General features: G+C 45.1%; 1 long non-coding RNA gene across 1 annotated transcript; it reads right to left on the bottom strand.

The window, feature by feature from the left end:
- Positions 1–501: 501 nt before the first annotated feature.
- On the bottom strand, positions 502–12786 carry LOC103693876 (uncharacterized). The gene is made up of 3 exons (XR_005494682.2): positions 11397–12786; positions 10577–10651; positions 502–9612 (listed from the first exon to the last, which is right to left on the bottom strand). It is a non-coding gene; the product is annotated as an uncharacterized LOC103693876 (long non-coding RNA).
- Between the last annotated feature and the right edge of the window lie 207 nt (positions 12787–12993).

The following is a 12993-nucleotide window of genomic DNA, read 5'->3' as shown; positions in this document are numbered from 1 at the left end:
CTACACACACCACATACATACCACACACACACACACACACACACACACACACACACACACACACTCAAGAGTCAATTGTCTTCATTCACTGGCTTGCCTTTGACCTAAGCATTTGGTGCTGACAGTTGGGGTTTGCTCCCCAGCACCTCACCCACCCCCAGCAGTCCACCCTAGAGCACATAGAAGCCACAAGTTCAGCTCCAGAGATGTGACTGCTCTTCCACTGACCCAGCCACATATGTACCCACTGACTGATTGCCTCCCACCACTGCATCCCTGTCCTTTTGCTGGAAGTGCGAATTGGGAAAGATGGATGGATTCAGGCTATGCCCCCACTGGGTTTCTTTTGCTAAGGATGCATGTAGTCCCAAGGAAAGCCAGAGGTTCTCAAAACCTTGGGCCTCTTTCCCTCCAGCCCTCTCTAGGCTTACAGCCTTTATCAATCTCCAGCTTTTCATAATTTTCCATGTAGCTTTAGATCTGCACACTTGAGGGGGGAAAGTGAGTTGTTTTTTGGTTTTGTTTGTTTTGTTTTGTTTTGTTTCGTTTTTTCAATCAGGAGAATTGCTTCCAGGCTCTCTCTCCTCTCTTCGCTTCCCTTCCAGCTATTTGGCTCTGTAGCTGCAGCTGCAAAGAAATTCCCATGCCCCTCCACCCCCAGCCCAGGTGTCCCCAGGCAAGCATCCCAGCTCGGCCCTGGGCTAGCACATCTCCAGGATACAACTCACCAGTGGCTGTTGAAAACAAGCAGGGAGTAGCTGTGAACAGAGGCCCACAAAGGGCAGAGAAGCCACCTGGCTCCCAAGTGCCCTGGATTCCAGAGGCAGGCTACATAAATGAACAGGATAGAAGGCAAAATCCCTTCCACTTAACAGGCAAAGCAAAAACACCGAGCATTTCCGTTCCTTTACTTAGCTGTTGCCTGAGTGACCTGAAAAATTGTGCTTTTCTCCACAGTTGCTTTTTGGGGTTAGGCCCAGCCTCAGCGGTTCATCTTCTGATGGAAGATGAAGCCTGGAGTCCCAGTTCCTCCCCTGCTACTTTCTACATGCTCACACGACCTCTCAGCACCTCCATAATTTCTGAATATCACACGCACACACACACACACACACACACACACGCACGCGCACACACACACACACACACACACACACACACACACCCCACAAGCAAAACCAAAGAGAAAGTAAAAGTGGGGTGCCCAGGAGGGCACTTAGAGTGGAATAGAATGGCTTTTAAAACTAGAGAGGGGTAAGACTGCGCCAAAATGACCACAGACACACTCATTCTGGACTACGTACTCAGTGTTGGTAGACACTGACTTTTCTAGGGGAAAAAAAAAATCAATTCTGAAAAAAATTGAGGTTTTTTTTTTTCAAACCCCCTTCGTGGCATGCAAATTTTGACTAGACCGTCTTTTATTTCACTGCCAGAGACCGTTCATCCTTCCAACTGAAGAAATACAACATATTTGATTATTAGCTATTTCCCCAGACATCAGAACTGCTATTTGAATCATATACTATATTTTATCGTTCAAGAAAAAAAGTTGGCAAGATTTCCAGCAAGCCTATCTGGTCCCGATGACTTCAGAGAAAGGGCTGAGAGCTTTAGAGCTGGTGGTTTTAATAATGGTTGCACAGGGCTATGCCACTGAAACCCTGAGCTCCAAGTCCTAAAGACCTCAGTCCTGTCCTTCAGTCCTGAACAAATGGGAAATCCCCTTTGAGTCTTTAGTGAGGGGCCAAGGGCGAGTGCCCTAGAAAGCTAGACTGCATTCTAAGAAACAGTTGCATTGTGGGTGCTGCCTGGTTTAATTAGGAAACTAACAGACTGAAAGGGAGAAATCAATGCCTCTCCACCTAGGAAGGCTCCCAAAGGGGAGCCTCCAGTTTGTGGAAGCCCCTCATCTCCTGGCAAACTTTTTGGTTGTACTGGGGCGTGTGTTCTCTGATTAAGTCATCTGAAGACACACAGGCAGGGCATCACCATGCTTCTCTCATTAAACAAATAAATCAATATTTTTTTGGCTGCTTTCCCAACAGGGTTCTTTTCCCAAAGCTCGGTGCAAGATAAGGAATTTATGAACGACGGCATCCGTGTGCCGCCTTTCCCAGCGGGAGAAAGCAGGGCCTGGGTTGTCATTCTGGGAAAATCTACCCTCTTTTTATGCCTGGCAAATAATGTTTTATGGCCCTGGGTTTATGGTGGGTGTTTTAATGATCTGCTGTAGAAAGCGGGTTTTCTCTCCAGTCACTAGAATTTGTCAAGAGGGCCTGGAGGCCATAAAAGAGGGCTGGGCCCTAGGGACAAACAGGCTCCATCTTCTGAAATAAACTAATAAAGCGCCCCAAAGATGTTTACCTCTTTCCTTCAGAGTCAAGAGCAGCAGGGCTGTGTGAGGGTAGTGCAGATGGAACACTAGAAAAAGGACAAAGAGGCCGGAAGGGGCTGGAGGGGCTTCCCAGCATCACATGGCCACAGTCAAAGTAATCCCATCACATAATACTGCCACTAGCCACCAGCTTATGGGGGACAAAGGCTCTCTTGAGGTTAGGGGGTATTTTTGGTCTCTGGGCAGACTCAGAGAAGTGCCTTAAGAATCTTAAGCTCAGCTGGGCATGGTGGCCATGGTGCACACACATTTAATCTCAGCATTCGGAGGCAGAGACAGGCAGATCTCCGAGTTGGCGGCCAGCCTGGTCTACAGAGTTCCTGGACAACCTGGGCTGCACAGAAAGACCGTGTCTCGAAAAAGAAAACAACCAAAGAGAATCTCAAACTCTGTGTGCCCAGGGCCAGCTCTCAGTCAGTAGCCTCTCTTCTTAGGCTGGGTGGGACTTCCTGACGGTCTCCAGTGGATATTTTGTTCCTATATCAGTTGTTGGTATTTGTTTGTTATTGTTGGTCTTTAAAGGACAGTCAGAAAAGAAAAAAAAAGTGATTTGGGGGCAGGGCTGGTTCTGGCTCCTGTTGAATGAGTGAGTGACTCTGCAGGAACCTTGTGCCCCTCCCTGGGAGTCTCAGTGTTCTCCTGTGTGAAGAAGAACTAAGCCAAGGACTTAGTGAAGCTGTTGGATTCACTGGCAGTGTACAGAAGGCCTTGGCCCAACTCCTGTCGGTGGTGGCTGCTCCAAAATGGCAAACACTGAGATTTCAGCACTGATGGTGGCAAGATCCCTGGGTGACATTTTGGAGAAGATGGGATGGGATGCTGGAAAGGAACAGGAGTGGCAGGGGGTTTCAGCATGATGAGGGGATTCTATAAGGGTGGGACAAGTACTGCTGGGGTAGAGGCAAGGATTGAATGAGAAGTCTCACACGAGACCTTCCTCAGCTCTTACTGCATTCTCATTGCCTTACTTCGGTCGTGTTAGCTGTTGCAGGCGAAAGGGGAAAGCTAAAGGAGAGGTCACAGAGCCCCAAGACCCCAGTCTTAGTGGCAGGACATGGGACTTAGCAGCTTCAGATACATGCTACACCGAACAGGAATCAGCTGCCTCAGAGACACCCTGATGATGCCGGTTGAGTTTTATGGTGGTGGCTATCAGAAATTGCCTAACCTAGAAGCCAGAACTCCCCTTTCCTTCCACCATCAAGAGTAACATCCTGGTCCAGATCCAGCACCACCCTGCCCACCCCCACCCCCCAGTTCTTACCTTTCTTTCTTGCTCTCAGGACACAGCTTGAAATGGGGGTTCTTCCACACAATGCTGAATGCTTGTTCTCACGAGGCGGCTAGGGCCATGTCTCTACCTTGCTGAAAGTTCTTTAGGGTCTCCTTGGACCTTATGGTCAACTCTAAAGGGTCCTATCTGGATGACCTCACTGTCTTACAGCCACCTCTGCCATGGACACATTGATCTGAAGCAATTTCTGCTCTGTCTCCATGGGTCCCCACTCCTGTCCCCACTGTGGGGGTGATATTCTCCCTTCCTTCAGATCAAAAATGCCTCTATTGAGTTCACAGGCATATGTGACCGCTCTCCATTTGCCTGCACTAGAATGTAAATGCAGGGAGGCGGTTAATCTTGCTCAGGGCTGTGATTTCACATGACGGATACAGTGAACATTCACTAAAATATGAATGAAGGAAGGGCTGTTCTCACCATGGTGTTGGCCTGAGTGTCAAGGAAGTCACCATTACAGGTCATCTACTTGTAGCATCATAGACAAAACTAGACCCCCGAAGGTGTCTTCCCGACTCCCACATGTTCCCCCAGCTTTCTCTCAGCCCCTTTCCCTGAAGTAGAGAGTGTCCAAAAAGAGAAATAATTTTCCTCCACAGATAGGTGACATTCTATTTTATTGACTCCTCACCATGACCTATGAGTTTGCCCTCTGGGCTGGCATTTGCTTCTGAAATGCCTGGTTCTGGAAGGCCACTCAAGGCAATCAGATCTGTATTTAACAGGGGCCACCAAGCAGTTACTGACTGGGTTGAGAAAAGCCCAGACTGACCACTTCCAGGGAGCAGGTGGCCCTTTTCTCCACTTGAGAGAAGCTGGATTTCTTAGAGAGACAGAACAAAAGGGTTGGGTTTTTCTTTTGTTCTATTTTATTATTGACCTGTTTTGCAGCTGTGAGTACTGTGGGTCTAAATCTGTGCAGTCAGGCTTTGGAAGTCAGGGTTAGCTTCCTCATCAAGTCCATTAGTTTTCCCACAAACCCAACACACAGCTACTCCCAGGTATGTAGTAGCAGACTGCTCTACCATTTAGCTAAGCTCCTCTCTCTAGAAGGGAAATCTAGACACACAAAGTTTATTGCCCATTTACTGGACTGGAACATGCTGTAGTACCAACTGCAAGAAGCATCAGAACCCTTTAGGGAGGAGCTGGCACAGGGCAGACTTGGTTCTAACTAGATTTTTATACGGAGCAGATCTGTCCCTCCCAGACTCTGCCTTCTCAGAACTATCTGTCAAGCTGACAGCTGATCTAGAGACAGCCTGAAGTGAATGCTAAAACAGGCTCAGCCCGAGAAAGACAAGACATTTCCCAGTGCTGATGAATGTAAGCTACTCTCTCCCCCAGTTCCATCCCCGAGACATTATCTTTAAGTATTAAACATAAATTTTATTCATTTTTAATCTCCTTACCAGTCCCATCCCTGAGACATTATCATTAAATATTAGGCATAAATTTTATTCATATTTAATGGGCAGATTTTAAGTTGGTGTCTCTTTACAGTAAGAGAAAAGTAACTGCATACAAGTTGTGGTGTGTAAATGCGTTATGGCTAAATCAAGCTACTTAACAGTTACATAGCCATCATTCTTTCCTATGCAGAGAACGTCTGTGCTTTCTTTTGTGTCTGCTGGGGATGTAACCCAGGGCTTTAGTCATGCTAGGCAGGTATTCTCCCCCATGCTATAATCTTAGCCAAAGAACTCTAACATAATCTGTGGTCATCAATTCCCAATAATACATTATTAACTGCAATCAATGTATCATACAGTACATCCTTTGAAATTTTGTCTTATATAATTGAAATTTTGTATCCTTTGATTGACATTTCCCCAGGTTCCTCCCTCCTCAACCTAGTATGTGAGTCAGCTTTTCAGTGGTAGGATGAACTGTCTGAAAGCTAAGGGGTAAGGGTCTGCTTTGTTTATTTGGATGGGTGGGTTGCTTTAGGCCTAGGGTGAGATAGAACATCGTCAGAGGGAGGGTGTGACAATAAAGCTCCTCCCATAACAGCAGCTATGAGGGAGCGGGGCTGGACAAGGTACAGTAGTCACTTGTACCAACATCAGTAGATCACTGATGGCCAACTTCCTCCCATAAGGCCTCACTTCTTACAGTTTCTACAACTTCTCTAGAGTCCACTCAGCTGTGAACATGAGAGATCAATACACCGATGGGCTCACAGCTCTCACAAGCCCGCTTACTTCAGAACACTGTTGCATGGGAGATCATGTCTTCAACTCACAAACCTTCGAAGACCTTTCCAGATCCAAATCATAAGACCTTATGACCATTATTCTACTTCTAGAAATTTGATTTTTTAAAAAAAAATACATATGAAATTAAAATCATTGACTATGCCTTTTTGTAGCTGGATTATTTCTGTTCACACAATGTCCTCTAGGCTCATCTTGTACTAAATGACAGTATTTCTTAAAAGAGAAAGGCATTTAATTGTGTACGTGTGTCCCATCTTCTTTCTTATGCATTTATTGTACAATGGTGGGAATTAGACCCAGAGCCTCCTACATAGCTAAGCAAGTGCTTTATCATTGGGCTACCTCCCCAGTCTGTATGACATTTTCTTTTCTGATTCATCTGTTGATGACTACTTAGATTGATTCTGTACCTTGGCTACTTCTGCTGCTCTAAACATTGAGTTCAGATAACGTCATTGATTTCAGTATATATACAAGTGTACGTGTGTGTGATTAGTGCATCATATATGTGTGATGATTTAAACGAGGATAACTCCCACAGGATTATAAATTTGGATATTTCTGTGACAGTTGGTGTTTGGGAAGGATTAGGAGGTTCGGCCTTGTTGTAAGAAGTGTGTCACTGAGGGATGGTGTTTAGTTTTTTCTGCTCCTTACTTGCCAATGAGGACATAGCTTATATGCAGGTATATTCATATGTATGTGGATTTGAGTGCAAACATGCAGGGGTCAGAGATGATAGGTGTCTTCCTCAATCAATTTTCATCTCAGTGTTTGAGAAAGGGTCTCTCATTGAACCTAGAGCTTGTGTACTAGGCCAGACTGACTGGCCAGTGATCCACAGGGCCTGCCTATCTCTATTTCTTCAGTGTTAGGATCCCAGGTGCCTGGTGCCTGGCTTTTAACTGGGCTTTGGAGACTGGACTCAAGTTTTTATGTTCCCAGGAGCATCTCTCCAGACATGACCTTTAATGTTAGTTACCAAATCAATAGTAGAAAAAAAATGTTGAAAGAGGGCCACATACTAGCAACATTTAAGTGAGATACCTGGACTTCTTAACCTCACCATTATGCTAGTATGGTATCCAGGAAGTTGACTGTATTTTAAAATTTGTCCAGGATGTTATGATTTACCAACTCAATTGTATATTTAATTGAATTTTAACTTGAATTATTCTATCTTAGTCTATATGAACTCTTAGTCTGTGTGAATATTCCTAGTCTCCTTTGGGGGAATTTCACATAGTTCTAAGTAGCAAACTGTATTGTGAGTCGTTTTAATTTTGCATAGTTTGCCATTGTCCTACTCAAAAACGTGACTCTGTTATGACTTCCCAAACATATATCAATAAACAATCGGATTTTGAGTAAAAGCTGCTTTTCCTCACTCAGTTTAACTCCCAAGTACAGTGATCTATACATGTCAGTTAAGGTCAAGTGACGATTCATTGATTTTGAAAAGCATGAATAACATTCTCTCTTGCAAAAGATCCCCATGTAGCTGTACGTATTTAATGTAAGTGGTTTTGAATTAAGCAAAGATTTCCACTTCACCCAGAAGAAAACCAGTTGCCCCTTGGTAATACCACAGAACTCAAGGAAGTGAAATGAAAAATTGCAAGGGATTAGATTTACCTATTCCAGTGGGTACATATATCTACCAAGTATATACAGGAACTCGATGGCTCCAGTCATGTGTCATCTGTGGACAACCCTCTTCTACTCAGCCAAGGGGCATGGCCCTACCCCCATGGCCCTCACTCCTTAGTCATACAGATTTGTCATAACAGAGATTAGCTGGTACATAAGCGCCATCCCTCTCTTGTCTTGCCTCCTCCACTCAGGGAGGTTTGAAAATATTCCTTAACTATTTGAAAACGGGATTCAAAGCATGGCATGTCAGCCTCTATTTCAAAAGTCACCAGCAGAACATAAAAGCAAATCATAAATTTAGAGTCAGTTTGTTGGAACCGCATTATGGCTACAAAAAATAAATCAGGGGGCAGCTTAAAACACATGGAAAGAAATGGCCGTAGGCACCACTGATAGTCATTCACTATTCATTCATGTATTTAGTGTTGGCTAATTCAACACATATTTCATATCTTCCCCCACTTACTTACCAAGCACTGATGGGACACCATTCATCCCCTTGTTGTGTTAGGACTGGCTTGGCCAGATCCTGATGGTCTGTCCATTTTAGTTCATCCATAACGACTGAGAACTGCAGAGATGACTCAGCAGTTAAGAGCACTGGTTGCTCTTTCATAAGACCTAGGTTCAATTCCCAGCATCCACATGGGAGGACATACTTGTCTAACTCGTATTCTAGGGAGTTATCTGACACCTTCACACAGACACGCATGCAAACAAAACACCAATGCACGTAAAATCATAATTGTGAAGTGATTAGATGCCAAAGGTGGAATGAATTGCAGAAGGACGTCTCCGATGTATGGATATGACTAAAGCTCACCAAAGTGGGCACAGGCATTCATTCTGCTACTTTGTGTTGGTAAGTCCACTGGGTTGAGGTCCTAGCTAAGTAGCAGTGCTGGAAGGTAACATGGCGAAAAAGCTTATAGGGCAAGTTCAACATTAGGGTCCTCCTTGGCTGGCTGGAAAACCCTAGAAAATTTACACAGAGAGTCTATCTAGACAGTGGGTTTGACACCCTTAGAAATTCTTTTTTTTTTTTTTTTTTTTGTGGTTCTTTTTTTCGGAGCTGGGGACCGAACCCAGGGCCTTGTGCTTCCTAGGCAAGCGCTCTACCACTGAGCTAAATCCCCAGCCCAAAATTCTTTACAGTGAGTCTTTTATTGTTACTCTTCCAAGAGGAGGCTCAGAGAAAGTGGCACTTTGGATATTGTACAAGTAGTCTACCTTGAGAGAATAGCTTATAGCTAAGGTCTCTCTCTCTCTCTCTCTCTCTCTCTCTCTCTCTCTCTCTCTCTCTCTCTCTCTCTCCCCCCTCCCCATCTTTCATGTCTGTCTGCCTGTCTCATTGAGATTTAGACCCATGAAATAAAAAATAGATTTGTCTCCCACTTTTATCCAGAAACACCTTTATCTGTGAGGAACATTATACCTACAGAATGTCTTTGACCCCTAACCACTGAAGTTAGCAAGAGGCTTGGTCATTCTGACATTTCAGGGGAGCAAAGAGAGCTGAAAGAAACGAGGAAAGCAACTCACTTAAGGGACTGCAAGAGCTGTAACTCAGGACTCTCAATTCCTTGGGGCTGAAGCAGCGGTCAAAACCAGAAGGAGGTGAAGAGGAAAGAAGGAAAGGAGGACAGTGAAGGAGAGGGGTGGCTATACCAAGAGGATCAAAGGAGAGATGAAAGGGATAAAGGAAGGAAATGAAGGGAGACAATTACCCTAGAAGAGCAATGGAAAGACAGTCCATCTGATGCCTTCTTCTTTGCGGCTATACATGGCAAATACTGATGTCTGGCAAACCAGAGTCGTGGGTGTCTTGCTTACACGTGACAATGTATTCACCACAGTGAATTAGACCATGTTCTTGTGGCATCAGGTGTGTGGTAGAATCACAGAACACTAATCTTCAGTTTGCTTCTGCTTGCCACACTTTCATGAAACAGGTCACTGCCCACAGTGTAGAGTCTTCATCTGTACCTATGGCTCTGACCAGTGTCACCCAAAGTAGGATCTTGATTCACAGGCTGTTCATCCTTTATCTGCTACACATGAGGATAACAGTAAATACTGGTGATGCAGAGAACTGGAGCAGTGTTATCTCCAGGACTCAAAGTGAAGTGACTGACCAGGCACACATAACAGTGACAATGAGAATAGACTCTCTAATGCCACCCAGCGAGGTATGTGGGTAACAGTGCAAAGCTATATTGCTTCTAACAGGGGGTGAGAAGTGACTTATTGTGATAGTGAGGAAGACAGAGAGTCTAGCCTGGACAACTTCACACATCATTCCTCCCTCTCCTGAATGGAGCTCCCAGAGAGTCCCTTCCTCCCAGCCAGGTGACTGGGGGAGAGGACTCCATCAAGCTCAAGGCATTAGCATTTGACTTAGGCTTGACCCACAATTCAAGCCTCATTGGGGGGGGGAACTGTCTCAGTAGTTTGGGGCATAGTAATAACCAGATGGGAACCACCTCTATTTTGAGGCTAACTGTAGACTAAGAGATCCTGAGCGAGGCACTGAGAAACACTACAATATGAAAGGTAGCTTCAGAGGTGAACATAGTGTGTCTATTCAGATGTGTAGAGAAAATGAAACCTGGCCCTTATGGGTCCAGCTGTGCTAAGACCACAAAATTGGTTTGAGTTGGCTTTAACGTCTGTAACTGAAAATGATCTCGCCGTATTAGCTTGTTTTGGGGACATTACCATAGGCAGAATCAGGTTTCGGGTCAAATGGAAGCTACCTGTTTCCTCTGAGGGCTCAGACTAGCCTCACAGACAGGCACTAAGGGGGTTCCTTACTATGAGGCTGTCAATGAGGGCTCAGACTAGCTTCCCAGACAGACACTAACCAAGGGGGTTTCCTTAATATGATGTTGTGAACACATTATCTCGAGGCAGAACACGGCCTGGAAGAAACTACATCCAGTGAACACTAATGCATACACCATTAGAGCTGAATGGGAGGAGATGCTAAGTGTGCCAGGAAGGTCTACAAACCTAGGTAAAAATCAGGTACAATACATGCCCTTCTGGAATTTACCATCTTCCTCGCCTAAGAGTCTTTCTCCGTCTCTGGAAGAGAACATATTCACACATTCATTTATTTGCTCAGAGCGTATGTAAATTACACATGCCATATATAATGAAGTCAAAGTCTGGACTGCAGAAGGTTTCAGGAATGGGCTCTTTGAGGGCAAACTCTTTGGCAAATCAAAACTCTAAATGTTAAACTTCCAGCACATCCTGAATGTGCCTTTGGAGTTCATTACCTTTGTCGGTCTTGCATACGGTCTTTACTTCCCTCGTGGCTGTGTGACTTAGTGCCTGGTGTGAACAGTTTAGGGAGAGCAGATCTGCTTTACTTCCTGGTTTGTGAGGGTTTGCACCATGTACTCCAGATCATTACAGCGGTAAGATCATGGTGAACAGGAAGGAAATGGGGAACCGAAGAATACAAGAAGGAGTACAGTGTGACATAGTCCCCAAAGACGTACCTTCGAAGTGACCCCTTTCTTTCAACTAAGCCCCACTTACAACTATTCACAGTTTCTCCACAATGTCCACCCAGAGTTAATCCATTCATTAAGTCAAAGCCTTCATGAGCTAACTGTCTCTGAACTAAAAGATGTAAAACATAACATAAAATACACATATGATGTGTATTTTTTTTCTGTCAGACAGCAGTGCGTATAGCAGAACTCCGGGGTCAGGTAAGGACTGGATCCAGGCTCTCCTTGAAATCACTGAGTGACTCTAGGTGGCTTCTTTAACCTCACCAAACTTTGGCTCTGTAAATGGGACTCTTCAAGGTACCCACCTTGCTGGGCTTTTGCAATGATGGGACATATTCACACATTCACTCTGAGTGTTTAGCATAATACTTGGCATGCGTCTTGTCCTTTATCAATGTGGTACTGCACCTGGGAAGTCAAGAGATGGGGCTAAGTCAGCCATGAAAGAAAAATGAGCTGTGGAAATTTGCACAAATCCCCAACACAGCGTTTTGTTTTGTTTTGTTTTGTTTTGTTTTGTTTTCCTTTTGATTTTTCATTTTCGGAGATCTAGAGGGCTCACAGAAAGAGGTTGTTGTTAGCGGACGACTGCAAGTTAGCCAGGCTCTTGATAAGCACACGCTCTGATGGGCGCAGGGGCTTGGACTGAGTAAGGACCAACCAGTGATCATCACACCTGGCGGTGCTAAGAGAGAGGTGCAGAGACTGACACACCATCTGTGTTTGTGCTAATATCTCCTGACAGATTGTCAAGTGCTCTTGCTCGGTGTCAAGGAGGCAAAGGAAGATCAAGTGATGTGCTTGGGATCACCCACTCAGGAAGCGGCAGCCCTGGTCTATGTGACACCCCCTCCCTCCAGTCAGCCTATGCATTGCGAGGGCAGAAAGGCTCTGAGGAATCGTGTGTATGGTTGCAACAGAGGTGCAAGAGTGGCTTACCACAGCAGTTTCCTCTTGTTGCACCAACAAACACATTAGAGGTTTTGGGGTGATGAAAACCCTGCTTTCAGAAGGAGCCATCCCTTAGGTATGAAATGAAGGTACTACATCCCTCTGTGGTAATGGCTCACTGAGCTCAGCCCTACCCAGCCTAGAATGTTACCAAGTTGCCAAGGCGCAGGGACGTTTTCTTTCTTGAGAGTTTCCCAGGACTTTGCAAACATGACCCTATTAATCCATTCAGTACCCGGATGAGATAGGTAGTTGGAAGTTATTATTATTCTCACTTTCAAAGTAGGAGATCTGAAGCCAAGAGAGATTAAGCAATTAGTCTGAGGTCAAATGGTGAGCCAGGGACAGACCTGGGAATGAAACAATTATCTTCTGAAATTCCAATCGAATGCACAGACCGACTGGCTTTTCATCAGGATGTCTATGGTTGCAGCTGCCTGCATTTGTATGGGTTGCTTTAATACTAATATCCAAACCGACAGAGGGTTTTCCTAAAGGATCGGCTGAAAACAAAGCAAAGAAGCAGGCAAATTCCCGACATAATGTCTTACCCCTAATGGGGTATCCACTTTACCTAGATCTGAAGTCTTTTATTTCACCTGCTAAGAGTTGTGGAGGGCTAAGGGCTGGTGGGGGTGGGGAGCACAGGGAACTCCTTCCTGCGTGTGGGTTCTACCCTCCAGCCTTCGAATCTGCCCTTTTGTTTGCAAGCAGGGTCTCTTTCCCCTTACCTCTCCCTATCCCTTTATCTCTTCCCTCTCTTTTTCCTCCCTTCCCCTCCTTCTTCTCCTCCCTCTCTCTCCTCCTCCTCCCTCCTTCTCCATTTTAAGAATGGAGAATTGTCGAGAATTTCCTAGCATATATTTTGATCACATCCTTTCCTCTCCCCAACTCCCTTTCAGATCGTCTCCTGTACAACAGAACCTCATCTTCTTTCTCTCTCCTAAAAGT

This window comes from Rattus norvegicus, chromosome 16 (assembly GCF_036323735.1).
Source record: "Rattus norvegicus strain BN/NHsdMcwi chromosome 16, GRCr8, whole genome shotgun sequence".
NCBI classification, from domain to species: Eukaryota; Metazoa; Chordata; class Mammalia; order Rodentia; family Muridae; genus Rattus; species Rattus norvegicus.
This window is presented reverse-complemented; position numbering and strand designations above follow the sequence as displayed.